The 19175-nt window shown below is 36.2% G+C and overlaps 1 protein-coding gene across 2 annotated transcripts in view; it reads left to right on the top strand.

Moving 5' to 3' along the window:
- Positions 1 to 19175, top strand: part of SPOCK3 (SPARC (osteonectin), cwcv and kazal like domains proteoglycan 3) — a 490780-nt gene that overhangs the window by 325519 nt on the left and 146086 nt on the right. The gene's annotated exons all lie outside the window — the stretch shown is intronic.

Here is a 19175-nt window from a genome sequence, read left to right as displayed (position 1 = left end):
TGATTAAAACTATTGGTTATCCAATGTGATCATTCAAATTACTCATTTACCTTATGAAATAATATGAATAATCTCACTGGTTTGGAATATGATTCAATATGTATTTGTTTTTTCCATGTCAGAATTTTTAAGGTTTGAAATACTAAAGCTATGAACCCTCAAATATCAAAGCCAGCCTTTCCTTTGTTGCTACTATGAAAGGTGCCAGAAATGTTAGCATGCTGTACAATAGCTTTAGTGATCAATATTATTTTAACAACAATAAATGTGCTACAATCTGTCACTACAATTACTTTTTTTAATCACATATTTTATCTCCTATATTATCTCATTTAAGCCACCAAAAAAAACTCTTTACCAGATGAAAAAACCGGGATCAGAAAGGCAATTTGGCAAGTTTCACATATTTAGTTGACACTGAAGCCTTTGTGTCAACTAAGGCTTTGATAAAATCTCTGATTCAATGCCTTTGCTCTCTCTTCTACATTATTCTTCCTCACAATTAAGTGTCCCATATTGTTAAAATATTTTGGGATTTTTACAAACTTTGCCTAAATAAGACATTGATAAATTTTCTTAGCTTATGTAACAGAAAGGAAAGAGTTCAGACTCACTGTCTTTTATCTGAAACCCTAGGGACTGGATACATTTAAAAATTTAGATTTAAGAAATACATGTATTTTAGACAGGTAGTGTAGCATATTATGCAGCATCCCTAGAAGAAGCTTACTCTATAATTAAATGATCAAGCCAGGTGCAGTGGCTTATACCTGTAATCCCAGCATTTGGGAGGCCAAGGTGGGCAAATCACCTGAGTAAGGAATTTGAGACCAGCCTGGCCAACATGGTGAAACCCCATCTCTACTAAAAATACAAAAATGCGTCAGGCATGGTGGTAGGCGTCTGTAATCCCAGTTACTCGGGAGGCTGAGGCAGGAGAATCACTTGAACCAGGGAGGCGGAGGTTGCAGTGAGCTGTGCCATTGCACTCCAGCCTGGACAGCAAGAGCAAACCTGTTTCAAAAAACAAAAACATGTTAATATCCTTTTAAGCGACAATTTGAATATTCTTATTAAAGAGTATACATGAGATCTATAAATAACCTTTTCTTAGTTCATATCTGATTGTGCTTACTGCAAAGTTATTTCCAGAATTTTTTTACCTTTTAATAAAATGCTTTGGTTTTGTGGATACCTGCTTATGAATCACAATTTGTCTGAGCAAATATTTCCCCAAAACTTCCACTTGCCTTTTACAATTACAAATCTGGGCAACTTCACTACAATGCTCTTAATTAATTCAGTCACTAAATACATACATAGTACATACTAGGTGCCAAGTACCGTGTATCCTTAGTGAAGCTGTCTTATGTCTACCTGCTAAACTTTCATGGATGTATATAGAAGCGGAGTTATTGCTAGGAGAGGAGTGTGTCAGGGGTCCTTTCAACATGGTCTTGATCTTGGTGAATTTAACATGGTATGGGTAGGGCCTTGGCTTTGCAAGTTTAGTGAATTCATGTTGTCAGTACAAGGGAGAGTGAATCTATCTCGTATTATAAAATTCCACGTGGAAACGATGTATAAATCATTTTACGGATTTATTGACTTACAATGAAGGATGCAGATTGTAATATTCAAACTGATGGGAAGAGCTACAGAGGAAGCAAATTTTAATCCTAATTTTATCTGGTGATTGTAGATGATTGAACAAATGGAGTCAGTGGTAGAAAGATTGGAAATTTTTACTGGCATCCACCTAAGTAGAACTATGTCTTTCTCAACATTGGAAATATGTGCCAGAAGTTTGTCCCTAGGGTGTCATCATTCCCGAAGAGCGCTAACAGAAGTCTACGGGCTTCTGCTGACATTTTTGGGACTCTTTTTAGGTTTCTCTTAGCAGGTGATCCTTCCTTTCACAATTTAGTTTCATAGGATACCAAGTTACAATTAGAAGTGGAATTCTATTTGATGAGACTTGATTGATGAAGCTAGAGTTACTTAGCATGTAAGAAATAGCCCTCAGATTCTCATTCAAGACTAAAAGCACTTATTATACGTAGATTAATTCAGGTATATCTTCAATTTCATGGGGTTTCCTCATTGTTCTCCTTGGGCATGGGGCACACTGTGATACCTTGGCTTACAAATCATCTAATCTTATTAGCATTATCAACACAACCAATCTCATAGATAATTCATATTTGAATTATTATTTTTAATATTTATTCGCATAAATGTCACTTTTAACAAATGCTTTCTTTACATAGAAAGACATTACACAAAGCATGATTCAAGTGAATATAGGTCTCTAATAACCCTAAATCACCATTTTTATTTCTGTTAATTCTAATCTAACTTAGTGAGTTTTCCACTTTGGACCATCCATCCTAATCTTAAACTTTGGCATTGACAGCGATGAGACTAAGCTATATAAAACAATGAAAACTAAGTAGAACTCTTAACCCAGTAAAAATTTAGGTGAAACTATCCTTACTAATCTTTTCTTAAGAGTTTATTTGATTTGAATCTCAACTTAATGCCTTCAACATGTTGGTGATTTTTTGCTCCTCCCTCATAAGAAAGTATTGCCCTAGGCTATTTAGCTACTGGATCAAGAACAAAGACCACAGAGGCCAGTACCTTCTTGTAAATGTCATCTTATTATGTTCCCAACATCTGCTTATGAGAGTTGAAAATAGAATATAGGTAAGAGATCACAAGATCTTTCTTCTGGCTCTTGGATCACTAAAGTTTGTCAATAAACTTGCAAATTATGACAGGACAGATGTAAACACATTCGAACAATAATGATGAGCTCCAAATTCTAAGCTCAGTGGAATCCATGAAGCTCCTTGCTTGAAGTTGTAAATCATCCCCTGAGTAGTCCTGATATGTTAAAGATAAACCAGAAGCCAGATATGATGAGTCTTGGATGTGGGGCCCTACATTCAGTGTGGAAGTGTGATCTTGCTGTGGAAGCTTTTCCTATTCATCTGCTGAATTGTCGACCCATGCATTGATACAAAGGGGTTTTTAACACTACAAATAATATTCCTACAAGTTCTATTTTAGACCCACAATGTTTGTTCATTACTTTCAGCTCATTTTATAGACAGGAGATTATAAATTATATTTCCATTGCACATCCTAACTGGAGGTGAGGTCATTACGAAGTACAATAGGTGCAGGAGCTGGGGGATGTGGTGGGAAAGAAGGATATTAGAAGGTACACAAAGAAAGACTTAAGTCAAATGACATAACTAAGATATAATTTTGAAAGGTAAACTTCATTATGCAATGTGACCAATTTTGAATAATTATTTTATTTGAGTTCAAGCTTTTAAGTTAATTGGCTTTTCTAGAAATCCTCAGCAGAGTATTTTAAAAATGCATACACAGAAAGAAAAGTTAACAGGTGAGGAACTATGGATAAATAGGCTTACTTGAAAAAATATTGGGACATTTGTGATTTTCATAAAAAATATTTTTGGAACATTGTCTTTTCTCCTATTAAGAAAAATGATTTACTTTCTTTAGAAGCCTATTTAATCTTTCTTTTTAAAAGAACCAGTCTTCTTTGAATTCTTTCAAATTCAGCAATGCCAGAAAAATAAAAATATAAGTCTGTTCAAGGTTGTTTGAGAGGTAATCATTCTTGAAATTGACACAAAAGATGAAGGCCTTCATTTCTTTACTTCAGGCAAAGTCTATTTTGATTGTATTGTCAAGCTTCAATAAGAACTAGGAATCGTTCTTCAATACAGCATTTGTGTTAGATCATGGATATATTTCTCACTTTGTTATGTAAAATGTACATTACATTTGCCGTGAGCACAAGTCAATAAATAATACTAATGTTTCAGACTTGAGTAGAACATGTGTAATATAAACTCCCTGAGGACAACAGTGGATGTTTTTAAACTCTTTTCTATCATATTTTTAGTGATGCGCTGCTTGGCAATTGAACTAAACAATCGTGAATTCCTTAGAAATGAGTATTGTTCATAAAATTGTGTGTGTGTGTGTGTGTGTGTGTGTGTGGTTTTGAAGGAAGGCAAATATAAAGCTTACCTATTTTAGACTGCAGTTTTCTAAATCCAGCTGTAGAGATGCTACTTAAATTGATTTGGAATGGGGTCCCATGAATTGGAATTTTTAAAACTTCTCATGTGACTTTTATGTGTAGCCATGGCTGAGAATCACTGTGCATCCCTTCTAATTATTGCCTTTGAATACTTAAATAAAAGATAGGGGTGTGTGTGTGTGTGTGTGTCTGTGTGTGTGTGTGTGTGAACAATAACATTACCCTTAAAGGGGAAGGCCTAATTTTTTTATTACTATTCAAAAAATTTCTTTTTTTTTTTTTTTTTCTTTTTGAGACGGATTCTCACTCTGTTGCCCAGGCTGGAGTGCCATGGCCCAATCTGATTCACTGCGAGCTCCACCTCCCGGGTTCACGCCATTCTCCTGCCTCAGCCTCCCAAGTAGCTGGGACCACAGGCGCCCACCACCATGCCCGGCTAATTTTTGTTTTGTATTTTTAGCAGAGACGGGGTTTCATTGTATTAACCAGGTGGGCTTGATCTCCTGACCTCATGATCCACCCACCTCGGCCTCCCAAAGTGCCAGGATTACAGCCGTGAGCCACCGCACCCGGCTCAAAAAATTTCTATTTTAAGTTTCAACATGCTACTATAATGTTTTAACTTTTCTGTCATTTATTTTTTTCCATATTTGAGGCATGTTCTTACTTTCTCTTAATAGTTACTAATTCTAGCAACTATATGCACATTTTGAAAGGTAGATAATTTCTGACTCCTAATCATGAGAAATGTAATATGTTATACTTTTTAGTGTTTAGTTGTTCTATCTTCTTTCCTCTGAATATTTAGAGCTGAGATCATTTGATTTTGGAAGATCCACTGTCAGAAATGGATGTGCACTCTTTCCATGTGACTTGCTTTTCCACTTAGCTTGGGTTTGACTTTTGGCTGAGGTGTGCCGACTCGATCAATATCACACCACCAGAACATTACCATGGTCATTTATGGGGATCAATTCTTATTACAGCACTGAATATTACAGGAAATAATATGAATGAACTTTATCATAAAATTTCAAATTTAAAAGGAACTTAAAAGAACATCTAGGAAAAACTTCTATGCAATAAAGTCCCTGGTATGGAATCATATTCTGCGAGGTAAACCTCTATATTTGAGGAGTGTTCTAATTGTTAAAAAAGTCTTTGTCTCCTTACATTGATTTTGCTTCCAACACTCCCTATCCTTACTCCCTGGAGCCATGTGTTGAAGCACAAAATACATCCTCTCTTGTCTTCAGTTACTGGGAAAAATGTGAATTCTTAAATTTGCCACTTGCAGTGAAGAAGCAAACAGCCAAAAAACACTTGCAAAGCAGCTTCACATGGGGGAAAAGAACTCATTTTTTTGTTTGTTTTTGCTTTTCCAAATCCCTGATTGGCCATTGACTTGATCGATGACTGGTGCCTTTGAATAGAAGCTTCTAAGAGAACACAGGGCACCTTGCTCCGGAATACCTTCACCCCAGTCCCTTTATTTTTACATACGTTTCTGGATACTCAGTTCTTTTCCTAATGCCCTGATCCGTGTTTCCCACAGCTTGGTGCCAGTGGCCTATCTGTGGGGAAGGTATAATGTAATGAATCAGAGGCACAGGTGCCTGGTTTTTGTCTTCACAGTAATTTGTGTTTGATCTTGCAATATGGTATCCCATGGCCTTTGCACTACATTAACTTTCATAACCTCATATATACATGTGTGTGCATATGTATAATGTGCATGTACATATATAAATCAAACATTTATGTAGACCATATTTTCTGGCAAATACTTCAAATATTTTAAATATGTTAACTGGTTATTATCCCTCCTTTATAGGTGAGAACTGTGATGCACAGAGAATTTAAGTCATTTGACCAGTGTTACTCAGCTAAGTCCAGAGTCCATGTTCTTAACTGCCTTTCAATATTTTAATGTAAAATTGAAGCAAATTCATTTTTTAAATTAATTACCCTTCATTATTTTTCTATATTGCTACACATAATGTGGTAAATACCTTTATTTGAATCACTGAAAAATAAAATAAAATAAAATATATGGCATTTAAATTTATTGAGTTGTCTGTTACTTACTGGCTTAAAGCCTGTGATATCAGAGTAATAATAAAATATATTTTTAGATATTATGCGTGATAAATAAGCCTAACTCATCAACTTTCTATGATTATTACTTGTTACAGAAAACAATCTTCTGTGTCTTCTAGAAGCTTTAAAATTTTAACCGTTAGGTTTAGGACTGTGATACTCATTCGTTTTTGTATATAGTAGAAGGTAGGTTTTTTTTTTTTTTTTTTTTTTTTTTAATGTAGCCAACCAGGCCAGGCACAGTGGCCTACGCCTATAATCCCACCCTTTTGAGAAGCAGAAGTAAGAAAATTGTTTTAGCTCAGAAGGTCAAGACAAGCTTTGGTAACATGGCAAAAACCAGTTTCTACACAATTTTTTTTTTTTTTTAAGTAGCCAACCAGTTGCAGAATCATTTATAGCATCTTCCTTCATTGGATTGCTTTGATGTCTTTGTCAAAAATGAAATGGTCCTAAATGTGTGGGTCTGTTTCTGTCTTTATTATGTTCAGTGAACTATTTGTCCTTAAGCCTGTATCACATGTCTAATTTGTTGTACCTTAATACTGACTTTTGAATTCCGGTGCAAAGTCCAACTTTGTTATACCTTTTTACTATTGCTTTGGTGTTTACACTTTGCCTTTCCATATGAATTTCAGAATCAGTCTGTCAGTTTCTATAGAAAACAAGCTGGAGTCATTTTTTTAGATATTGTGCAGTACCAAATCTTCAAATCCACACATTTGGTATATCTCTCCATTTAGTTATATTTCATTAATTAATGTTTGGTAATTTTCAGTATAGGATTTCGTAATGCCCTTTATTAAATTTGTTAAGTAGTTTTTTATTGGTACTATTGTAAATTTAATTTTAATTCAATTTTTAGCTGTTTGCTGATAGTATATTGTTATATTGTTAATTTTCTATACTGACTTGTATATTGCCACTTTGTTAAATTCACTTATTATTTCTAGTAATGTTTTGTAGATCTCTCCAGATTATTTTACACATAATATCCTTCTCCGTGAATAGAGGCAGGTTTATTTCTTCCTTTTTTATCTTTCTGTTTCTTGCCTTAGGTTTTGGTTAGGACTTCCACTACAAGATTCAATGCATCTCCTTGCCTTAGTCCCAATTTATAAGAAAAGTGTTCAGTATTTTCAACATTAGGTATGAAGTTACCTATAGATTTTTGTATGTAAAAAAATGAAGTTTTAATAGAACTTAAGCCCATGTTAATTAAGTTTTCTGTAGCTATCACAGAATAGAACATATAATATCAGTGTCTTCATCCTGTGTTACTATATACTAAAAAAGGACTAACACCACATATATTCACTTGGGGAATTTTCATGTTAACTTTTATACCTTAGATAACTTGTAGTTAATAAACAGTCCATCTAGTTTGTATATATAAGGAACCCATTTGCCTAAAAAATCCTAAACTATGTAGAACATGTTTAAATATACATGTTCTTTAAGAGAAACGTAATGATAATAATACCAGGCATATACTTGTTGTGGTAATAGAAGTTCTAGTAATATTTGTAGTAATTGCTAAAATAATTGTACAATAATGTCAATTAATATCCTAAATATTTTATGTGTAGTAATTTAATCTTTAAAGAAATGTACAAGACTTTTTTATAATGATCTGCAAACTAAGGATAAAGAAAAGGAAGCCCATGTCAGCCATAAAGCTGGTGAATTACAATGCTGGAATTGGAGCCCAGTTAAGCTCACACACAGTTAACCACAGCACTGTACTGTGCAATAAAACTCCCAGCAAGACCTTAATTGATGCATTTATCACTTGTGAATTTTACCTTAATGATGTCCTTTGTAACATTAATTATTCATCACTTTGCCAAGGAAAAAAAACATGGGAGGCAATGGGAGAGATATAAAGAAACCATATATATTTCAACTCTTCAAAAAGATTGTAGAAAAGTAAATAGGTTATCCATGTGTATCTGTAAACCAACCTCTTTTTATCCTCCCTGTTTTTCTCCCCTTCTCAGACACTAATACCCCCAATTCTACTCTCTACTTCCAGGGGCTCAAAATATTTTTTAACTCCCTCATATGAGTGAGAACATGTGGTATTTATCTTTCTGTGCCTGGCTTATTTCAATTATTATAATGTTATTCATCTGTAAAGATAACTATAGCATGTGCCGTCCTTACTATGTTACTAGAAGTTATTCCAGCTGAGCTACTCAGAAAGTTTCTAGGTAATTAAGTAAATGTATGTACAGCACCTTTGGAAGAGCTCTATATTCCTTTTGTCAAAGGCACCCAACTCATATCAACAAACAAATATTCTTTAAAAAAATTAACATATCATGATTGCATAATGTGTGTTAATCAGTATTATTGTATTAATGTATTAATGAATGACTCAATTAAGCTAATGTGTTAATTTATATATGCATTGGCATCTTAATTTTAGCAATGCTATAAGATATATAACAAACACTAACATACCCTATTATTGTTCCCATTTTAAACATAAGAAATTGAAACAGATTTTAAATAAGTTCATAAAGGTATAGAGCTAGTGAAGAGCAGGAATAATACTATGGCTATGAATAAAAATATAGTTGATATAAAAGTATTACTATAATATTATTTTGTATAACATGTAATTAAACATGCTAATTTTATATCAGTAATAAATAATACACAGATGATTTTAAAATTAATATGACCTTTTTCTAGATAAAGAAAAAAATATGACATATATTGTATGTATATCAGTTTATAATCACTTGAATTATAAAATAAAGACAATAGAATGTGGCTGTCATATCCTTTTTAGGGTACCTGAGCAAATTATATTTTTTCCCACAATCACATTGGATATACTCTATGAGCACTGTATGTTTTAGTGGTCTTTAACCTCTTCCCACCCTAAATGTACTCCACCAAGAAAATTAGTCTTGTTATGTGAAATGACAGTGGGTTAAGTATGTTTTTGTATCTGAAGTAAGCAAAATAAACAGCCAAATTAAACTGGAAGGTAACAACTCTAATGTAGAAACTGAGAAAGTGAAAAAAAACCTGTCAATAACTAGAATCTGAAAATATTAAGATTAATGGCCTGTGAAAGAATGGTAGAGTAGGCTCGATGTGAAAGCATAGTGATGTCGATGAATCAGACAACCCCTCTGAACAGCTGTGCCTCCAGTGAAAAGAAAGCGGGAATATTTGTCATCAGGCACTAGGAATCTGAAAAGTAATCTACAGGTCCCTGCAGTAGCATGGGGTAATAATATCATTATTATGGTATAGTGTTGATGCTTTTGAGCTGCTCTTGCATGGATCTGGTGTTCTGAATTACACTACATCTGAGCAGAGGTCAGGCAAGCCCAAAGCTGAGAACATTTAATAATAATTTGTTTCTAACAATTTTAGAATTTTAAGTATTTAAAATACAAATCTTGTCTTGTTCTTGCTGTTGGCATTGTTCACTCTTGCTCCTGTTAGCTTGCCTCATTTTGTTTATTAGTCTATTTGTATTGTATTGGTGTGCTCCTTTATTTATAATATTTATTTAATTGCTTGTGAATTTGAGTTGGCAGAACAAACTCTGTGGAATCCTTAGAAGTTTGAATTCATAATAGATTTCTACAGAGAAAGTATATATTGAGGTTTCCAAGTATCGGGGGAATCCCTTAAATGTTCTCAGCTCCTTAACAGACATCAACTTTATAATATATATTAATGTATGAAGCATTTAAAAATTTAAAAATGATATTGAAATATTCAAGCAATACCAAACATACTTTCAGAAAAAAAATACTCAGCTTTTAAAAGAACCAAATAGCATTTATTTAATTAAAATATTATTTAATTAAAAATTAAGTCAGTAGATTAAACAGCAGATTAGATGAACTTGAAGATAATGAACTACAACTTATATATATGTGTGTACATGTACATGTATTATGTATGTAACATACAATAATAAACTAATATATGTATGTATCATATATAACATATGTGTGCAATATATGCAAATATTATATATAATATGTGTGTACATGCATATACATATGTATTTCTGAAAAATTATCCTAAAAGGTAGAATATGTAGACTGTAGAGTAGAATGAAAAAGTATCCAAAGTTTAATATGAAATATAGAAAGAGTAATCCGAAGTAATAACTCAGAGAAAATATTAGAAGATAATTTGGTTGAGAATTATCCAGAAGTGATGAAATACATGATTCCACAAGTATAGGAAACACAGTGTATGCCAAATAAGATAAATAAGAAGAAACTCAAGTCTAGATATGTTACAGTAAAATGAGAGATTACCAAAGTAAAGTCCATCCAGACAGAAAAGCCATATTACCTACCAAAAATACCGTACCATTATACCAACAAAAAGCATCTCAGCAAGATTAATGTGATTCAAAAAACAGTGGAAATGTACACTTACAGTATTGAAAGAAAATTTTTAAAAGTTCAAAAGCTAGTATTTCAGAAGGAAATACCTTCTAAGTCCGTCTGCTACATAAACATCCTTGAAAAGAGTGCACAGAAAAACAGCTGTCAGTGCCTCTGATTGCATGATGTGCAAAAATGTGAGTGAACCCAGGAGATCTGCCTCCAAACAGTATCTGCCCTTTGTTTCCACATCTTGGCTTCTAGAGAATGTTCCTCTACGTAGGCCACTCCATCAACATGTATTTGAACCAAATCTCTTCAATTTATCTCATGTAGCCTTTAATTAAGGATATCATGAAGGGAACTCTAAGAAGGAGGATGATACAAACCTGCAAGCAAAATTTATCTCAGCAGTGTCTCTGACCCCCCACTCCAGGGTCTCAGAGCCAGCCTCCTGGACACATCACATAAATCATCCAGATCTACCTTATACATCCAAGGTGACTTTTGCCTTATGTTTTTTCTTGGCCTTTCTACTTGGCCTGTGGAATTAAGTCAGGTACAGCAGGATACACTAGTGATTGCATAGATGTCACTACTTGACCTACAGAGAGGCATCTTGGACAATTGTGTCATCCAAAATATCTGGTCAGTGGACTGGGACTGACCTGAATGCCTTTCAGAAACAACGTCCTGTCACTGCTCACTTCACTTCACAAAATTTGTTAGTGAAACACTTATTATCAATTTTTCTAATTGCATACATCCTCTTACAAAACGAACTTCCTGCAAGGTGTCCATAAGTAATGAGCCTGGTGTCACACTTGGAAATACGTCACCTGTGATAAATTAATTTTAGAGAGAGCTCCTGAGTTAGCTGAGGACCACGTTATCTACTGGTGCTGTTTCCTAAAGTAGATGAGGGTCTCTAAGACCACCCCTGAGGTGTATGTCACTCTATTTTCAGTACAAAAACAAGTTAATGCCTGGTTTCCTTTCCAGAAGTACAATGCTAATAGTGCATATGGTGCCCTGGAAAGCAATTGTTGTTAAAACTGATGTTACTCTGCCGGTGGGACCTATATGGTTCATGGGACATAGATTGACAGTGTGTCAAATACGGCTCTCCAGCCTGCTGTCAGATCTCAGGTTTCCCAATTCAGTTAGAATAAAAGACTCTACTCCTTGTTTTTAGAGTGATAGCTTGAAGGAAGTGTGCCTAATTTGTCTTGGTTTTTCTAACAACCAGACTAGTAGCATTCATTCACCCCATAGAATGAGATGGGAGGTGGGAAAGATGTCTGATGGTGTTGACAGGTGATTTGCATGGGAGGTTCAGGAGCTGGTGCCATCTCTTGTTTCTAGACTTCTCTGGTGAGGTTGAGTGAAATGGAAAAATGAATGTCTGGGGAAGTCAGATCCAACACGCAGTTAACTTTAAGACACTTGCAACACTTTGGGAGACATACAAGGGCATTTTCCTTGGGGAGGAAAGATGTCAGGGTGACTTGGAAAAACAAAAGCTCATGAATGTTTCTTGTCCCTCTATTTATTTCACAGTCTAAGGTGTTCCCTCTCCAGGAATACCTGGTGTTGTTCCCCTTCTATCACCACAAGATTAGTGGGTCCCATTATGGTCACTAAAATTTTTCTTTCTTTCCATCAACTCCTAAACTTTACACAAGAACATTTTATCCATAAGAGTCTATTAGGAGGGACAGGGGAAGTTTTATAAAGAGAGACCCATTATGTTTTCAACTGTGGCCTGCGTGGGCTACTGTCAGTGGAATCAAAGAGCAGTGTGATCCACAACTGAGTTTAAATCCCTAAGGCCCCGTTTGGACAGGCTGCCAACTGGAGGGTGCAGCAACCAGGCCAGGCTACAGTTGCTGTTAGGGGAAGTAAAGAGAAATCCTCAATGTTTAAAATAGGCATATATAACCTCCTTTCATCTTATTTGCTACCCAGGAGCCAGTGAGAGGGTATACTCCTTTTCTGGGGACAGCAAAATTCAGGGACCAAATTGCCTTACTAAGGTGTGTGAATCATGTGAAGGTGAGGGAGGCAAAGACATAAATCTTTCTGAGTTTATTTTTTAAGAGCCAATCCTAATGCCTAACAATATCAGATTCTTGGGATGGTCAGGAGCATTGAAAGTGCTTGTATACCTTGCTGGTCAACCCATGACTGAGAAGATTTGGTTATAAAGGGTGCACTGTTGTCAGACTGCAAGTAGTGCAAAGAGCTAAACATATGACACATATTGGTTTTAAATCGTACAGTGATGCTGTCAGAGTCAGCTGGTAAAACTGGAACAGCAATAGCATTACCAGAAAAAGTCTCAGTAGAGATTTGTAGCTAAAGGTGCTCATTAGGGTTGTGGAGCCCCACAGGTAGGAGATGTGACACAGCTTGTGGGGTGGCTTGCAAATCAGCCTGTTGGTTTAGTTGACTTGTAAAGGACCAAGGAGAATGCCTAAGTAGAGAGTATACTCTCTCCAATACCCAAAGAATGCAGTAAGGTTTGGGGTCCACATTTTGGTGATAAGAATCAAAGAGATAGCAGTTTTTCTTCACAGTTGGAGAGATGAGCATTGTAAATCCACTCACAAAGCCCTAAGAAATATAGTATACAGGGGCCGGTAGCAGTGGCTCATACCTGTAATCCCAGCACTTTGGGAGGCCAAGGCAGACGGATCATGAGGTTAGGAGTTCAAGACTAGGCTGGCCAACATGGTGAAACCCCATCTCTACTAAAAATAAAATTAGACAGCTGTAGTGGTGGGCGCCTGTAATTTCAGCTACTCAGGAAGCTAAGGCAGGAGAATCACTTGAACCTGGGAGGCAGAGGTTGAGGTAAGCCGAGATCATGCCACTGCACTCCAGCCTGGGCGACAGAGCAAGACTCTGTCTCAAAAAAAAAAAAAAAAACAGAAAGAAAAGAAATATACTGAACAGATGCCAAACTTTGTTAGAGTTTATCAGTTATCTCTTCTGACAGAGGTGTAATAATACTGCAGTCAGAGTCATTGAGATTGAGACTTTGGACTTGACAAACCACAGAGTATCATCTGCATAGGAAAAGCTTTAGGCATTTAAGGTCTGTTAGCGTTATCCACAGAATTACAACCCATATATGTATATATTGAGAGAGAGAGAGAGAGAGATGAGGAGATTTATTATAGGAGTTGAGTCACGTGGTAATGGATGCTGACAAGTACCAAGATCTGTTGTCTACAAGCAGGAAAGTCAGGAAAGCTGATGATGTAATTCAGTCCGTGGCCCAAGGTGTGAGAGTCAAGGGACAGATGGTGTAAGTCCCAGATGTAAGTCCAAAACCCTGAGAGAAACGAGTGCTGATGTCAGAGGGCAGAAGATAGATGTCTCAAGGAGAGAGAGGCAATTTGCACTCCCTTGGCCTTTTTTATTCTATCCAGACCTCCACCAATAGGATGATGCCCACCCACATTGGTGAGAGGGTCTTCTGTATTCAGTCCACCAATTCAAATGCTCGTCTCTTCTGGAAACATCCTGATAGTCATGCCCAGAAATAATGTTTGACCATCTATATGGTATCCCTTAGCCCATTCAGATTGACACACGAAATAAACCATTGTATGAAGTTATACGCATCTATTTGTGGCAAATGATAAGAGGTTTCCACCTCCCATGAGAAAACTTTACACATGGATCTTGGCTCGCTCATGGTAAGGGATAATCTCTTCTACCATTTACCGGATAAAAAAGCACAAATACATAGCACATTGCTACCTAATGTGAATTCAGATGTGGAAGCAAGAATAGCATGCATTGAATTGGCCCCAAAAGCCTCACATGAAAGGTCATGTTGGCTTACATTCCTTATTACTTTTCATAGTGTAAACCCTGCCCAAACCCTACCAGTTGAATGCTGTGCCACCCCTCTCCAACAGAACCAAATATAACTGTGACTTGGGTTGGGTGCCTGCATCCAACACAGTCTTAAAAGCTTGAGTCACCCCCTATAGCAAAGTTCTTCAGTGTATGTGAATGAGTATACTGGACCTTCTGTCTCACTTGGAGAGGGAGAAACCTTGACCCACTGTCAAGATAACAACCCTTCCTCTCCCTGCCCAGAGATTAGTGAGCAATAACCAACCAAAGCATCATTGGAACAGTCTGAACCAAACCTACTGTCCAGACATGAAAAAATTTGTTTTTTTCTATTTTAGGGACAGGATCTTGCTGTGCCACACAGGCTGGAGTGCATTGATAAAATCAGACCACTGCAGCCTGGAATTCCAGGGCTCAATGATCCTCCTGCCTCAGCTTCCTAAGTAGCTTGGACTACAGGTGCACAATACCAGCCCAGCCACTTTTTTTTTTTTTTTTAATTTTTGTGTAGAGATAGGATCTTACTATGTTGCCCAAGCTGGTCACAAACTACTGGCCTCAAGTGATCCTCCTGCCTTGGGTTCCCAAAGTGCTGGGATTATAGGCCTAAGTCATTGCACCCAGACTAGGCTTGAAACTTTTAATGACAGAGAATATGGGTGAGTCTTTCACTACCCTTGTTCATGATTTGGGTGAAAGAATTCACTAGTGGATCTTCTAATATGGTCTATGGGACCTCTGTTCTTTCACTTACAGAAAGCCACTTCTCAGCCAGCATCTCATTGCCATTGCCAAAAACCACTAGAATTGTGAAGGATTTGAAAATTGTATCCTATTTGCAAGATGCTGCAGTTTCTTGGAGGTTGGCAGAAGACATAATACCCTGGGTCAGAAACAAAGGAATATTGTACTTAATGCACAGGCAGCATAATCTTTGATGTTCGTGTCAGTTCTTTCCACAAGTCCTGCAGGGGTAATGCACAATGGCATAGTTTGATGTTCTTCACACATTGATTTTGTGTTGCAGCTAAGGAAATCCCAATATTTTCTAAAAGACTGCAAACAATCCTGCCCAATCTTTGCCCATGCAGAGACATTATCTTTGTTTTACTGGACAGAAAAAAACCCTGCCCTCTCCTCCAGAAGGAGACACTACCTCTGCCTTGCAACTATATTTCCTAAACAAACAAAATTGAATAGATAATACAGAACAAAAGGCTGCCAGTGTCTCTGTTCCCACAAGATACAGCAATACATTGGGTACTTGTCCCCCAACACTACACAATAATAGGGCAGCTCTATTAATATTAGACAAACTAGATTTTCACATAAATGCCATAGAAAATGGCAGAGATAATTATTACATAATGATTAGTATGTTAATTTAACTGGAAAGTCTGATACAATAGTTCCAATCATGGAAGTGTATAATAAAATAGTCTCAAGATATATAAAGCAATTTTTACAAACTGTCATATCTCATAAGCACACAGTGAGATTTTAGTAATCTTAGTAATTAATGGAGCTACAGGGGAAAAAAAAGTTAATATTTTCCCCTGCCCTCCCTGACTCAAAGTAAATCAGAGGGACCCCCGACTGGTGAAGGGGGGAAGGGTTGAGCTCTCTAATATAGTCCTGATGGTAAACCTACCTGTATTTAAGAACATGGGCCATGTAGTTGGAAACGTTCCTAGAATTTTTATACTACAGAAGAAGGCAGCAAGAATGTAAGACTGATGCTATTGGACATTTAAGAAAATTGGTTGAACATATAACTAAATGTAAGTTTCTCATTCACGGAGAAAATATTTACAAACATGGAAAAAGGCAAGCGGCAAAGAATGCTGATATGTTGGAATGGCATTGGGGAAGGTAATCTCATGTGCAGTCTTTTGACCCCCAATCATCCATATAAAGATGGGCCATGAGCCTGGAACACTTCCTTACTGAGAGATAGGAAGGCCACACATCTGTGCTTGTATTAGCACCTTGTGTGGGAGTATCCCTTCCTGTTTCAAATGTAATGAGTATTCCTTTGTTCTGCTTAAGCATGCACCTGTGTGGCCCCCAGGCAGGCCCAAAGCTTTCAGGTTTTCAGATTCCATGTAAGAAAGGATGGGTCCCTCTACTGCAGCAGGAAATGGGTGCGCATCAGTTGCCTTGTGTCAGCTGCTGGAGGGTCCATTAGCCATGGGTGAGGGCAGGGCACAAACACACTGAAGCCCATCGTGCTCTGTCTCTTCCCCAAGTGAATAAAGCATTGTTTCTTCCAGGGCTGCCTTGTGAAAGTTTCTCTTGGTGACTCCCATGTTAGGATGCAATAGACAGAAGTGTGTAGGGTTCTCCCCTGAGATTGATAACCCAGAGTGTGTTCCTCTTGACAAATGGAGTTGGAGAGATCAGTATAATCTCATGTTGAGTATATTTTGTGTTTCTCCACAATATAAATACACAAGGTGCCTATAGAAATGGTTCCAGGTGTGTTTTTGTGCATGTGAATCCTAGAAAGATAGTTATTGTTTTTTACAATTATTTAATGTATTTTTAACCTTTGAATGGTTAACTAGTTAATGTATTTTTAACCTTTGAATGGTTGACTAGTTTGTTTCCACTCTCTGGTTCATGTTAACCTCGTGATTCTTCCTTTTTATACCCACTTCTCCTATAGAAACTTACTCTTAATGTTTTAACCGCTCTGATTAACAGTTCCTTCCTCTTCACTATGCCACCATTCCCAGGACTTCTCCTTCCCAAATGTGTGTTCTGGGCCCTGGTGTCAGATGTACAAATTTTCTTGAAGTGAGTCAACCGAGGGCATTTTAAGGCGTAGGAAATCATGGCTTTTTAGGTTAATCCCTCAGATTTACTCAAGGGGAGACGTTACACAGAGGAAACACAACGTTTTATGTGTCCGTATAACTGTGTCAAAGCTAAATTCACCAGCTCTTGCCCATCTTTCACATTTAGAAATCCCAAAATGTACTATTGCTACCAGTGCATAAAACGGCTTGGGGACCATTGATCATTTAACAGGTATCTTGGTTATAAAAATAGTACGTGTTTTAAAATAATCCCTTGGTATTTCTTAAGCATAATAAACAAGGAATTTCTTCATGTTTTATGTATTTTAAAGCAGTCAATATAACAATTAAGTTATGTAAACCACATAGACATTGAAATGTATGTACAAGCTATCACACGTCAGTATTTTTATGTTTGGGTAACCATTGAAATAATCTACTGCTTTGAAGTGTTCAAAGTCTTTTCTCTTGTTAGCTAAATTTAACCTTTTGCCCTGAATCTTTCCGCTCTTTACATTTTTTTTTTTTACAGTGCATCCCTTGTTGCTTACTCCCATTCTTTTAAAAATTTGACTATCATTTATATCTGTAAAATTAATTTCTTCTGAAATGCTATCCTCATGACCTTCTATTCTCACCTTATTTTTTATTATTTTTAACAACACTTGTATCTCTTTGAAACATCCTATTAGTCGTTATTTGACAAAGCTCGTATTACATACTAAGATAAATAATTAAAAAGTAAGGTAAGAGTAAGTAAAAATTATTGTATTAATCATATGTATCATACAAATCATTAAACAACATATTTTATAGATTTTATTTTACTTGAAGCTATTTTAATTGAAAGCAACATGAATCCATAGTAATTTAAACAAGAATTTTGATTTGAATGACAAAGTTTAATTAAACAAATAAAATCAAATTATTATAAGATAAATCTACTAGCCTTTTGGTCTTTCAATTTTTAAAATTTATTACCACATTTTGAAGTTTAGGATCATCCATGTGTCCAGTTGTTTTCTTTTTGACATTTTCTTATATGCCACTCCAGGCTATTGTGAGCTTTGTGTCAAATGCGAAATTTTTGCAGAGTATTTTAAGATGTGTTTAGCTTTGGGAGAAAAATAAAATATTCGTACTAATAGTTCCTGTTTGGAAAATTAGAGATATACTGGTCCAAAGGATATAGTACATATGAGAGAATGTGTTTAGCAAGTTAAGGGTTAGGTATAGTTTTGTTACTTTTTTTCCTGGCAGTTCTCCTTGGTCGGTTAATCTGGTTACGAACTGGAAGTATTTTAACTTGTCCGTGACTACATGACAAGGATTACGCACTTACTAGCCTGGATTGTAGTGTCCTTACTTCCCTCATCTCAGCTTAGTTAGCTTAAATTCAACTACTCCTTTACAATGCCCAGTTTCTAGATGCTATCTTGAATGCCTAAAGTTTGAAGCATAAGGTATAATGAAAAATTAACTTGCATATCTGTGAGCCTTAGAGACTGCTTGAATTAAGAATTTTAATATTCTTGGGACTCTGTGGGTCCATTTCTCATTTTCAGTTTGCCTGGGAGCACCTATGCTCACATCTCTAGTGTTGTCCTTGCAAGGGGCTTGCCTCTCTTGCCTCTGATTGAATTAAGAAAGCAGGAAAATGACTCTCACCTGCTCTGTGGTACAAGAATTTCCTTCCCTGCTGTGAGGCCAGTATGATATATTATTAATATAACATTTTGTAATATAAAAAGAAGTTTTTTGAAATCAAGTTTCTGGTGAGAAAAGGAAATGCTCCTCCAGTGAAGCAGGGTGTTATTCCATGATGAAATGTAGAGTGTTTCACAGAGAGAACAATAGTGTAGTGTCCACTGTGGTGCAGAGTGTTTTTAACGCGGTTACTGGGGTTAACTTCCTGTGTGTGTACGTATGCTGCAATTAAGG

This window comes from Trachypithecus francoisi, unplaced genomic scaffold (assembly GCF_009764315.1).
Source record: "Trachypithecus francoisi isolate TF-2019V2 unplaced genomic scaffold, Tfra_2.0 Lachesis_group1, whole genome shotgun sequence".
NCBI classification, from domain to species: Eukaryota; Metazoa; Chordata; class Mammalia; order Primates; family Cercopithecidae; genus Trachypithecus; species Trachypithecus francoisi.
Note: the sequence above shows the minus strand (reverse complement) of the source record. Positions and strands in the feature narration are given on the sequence as shown.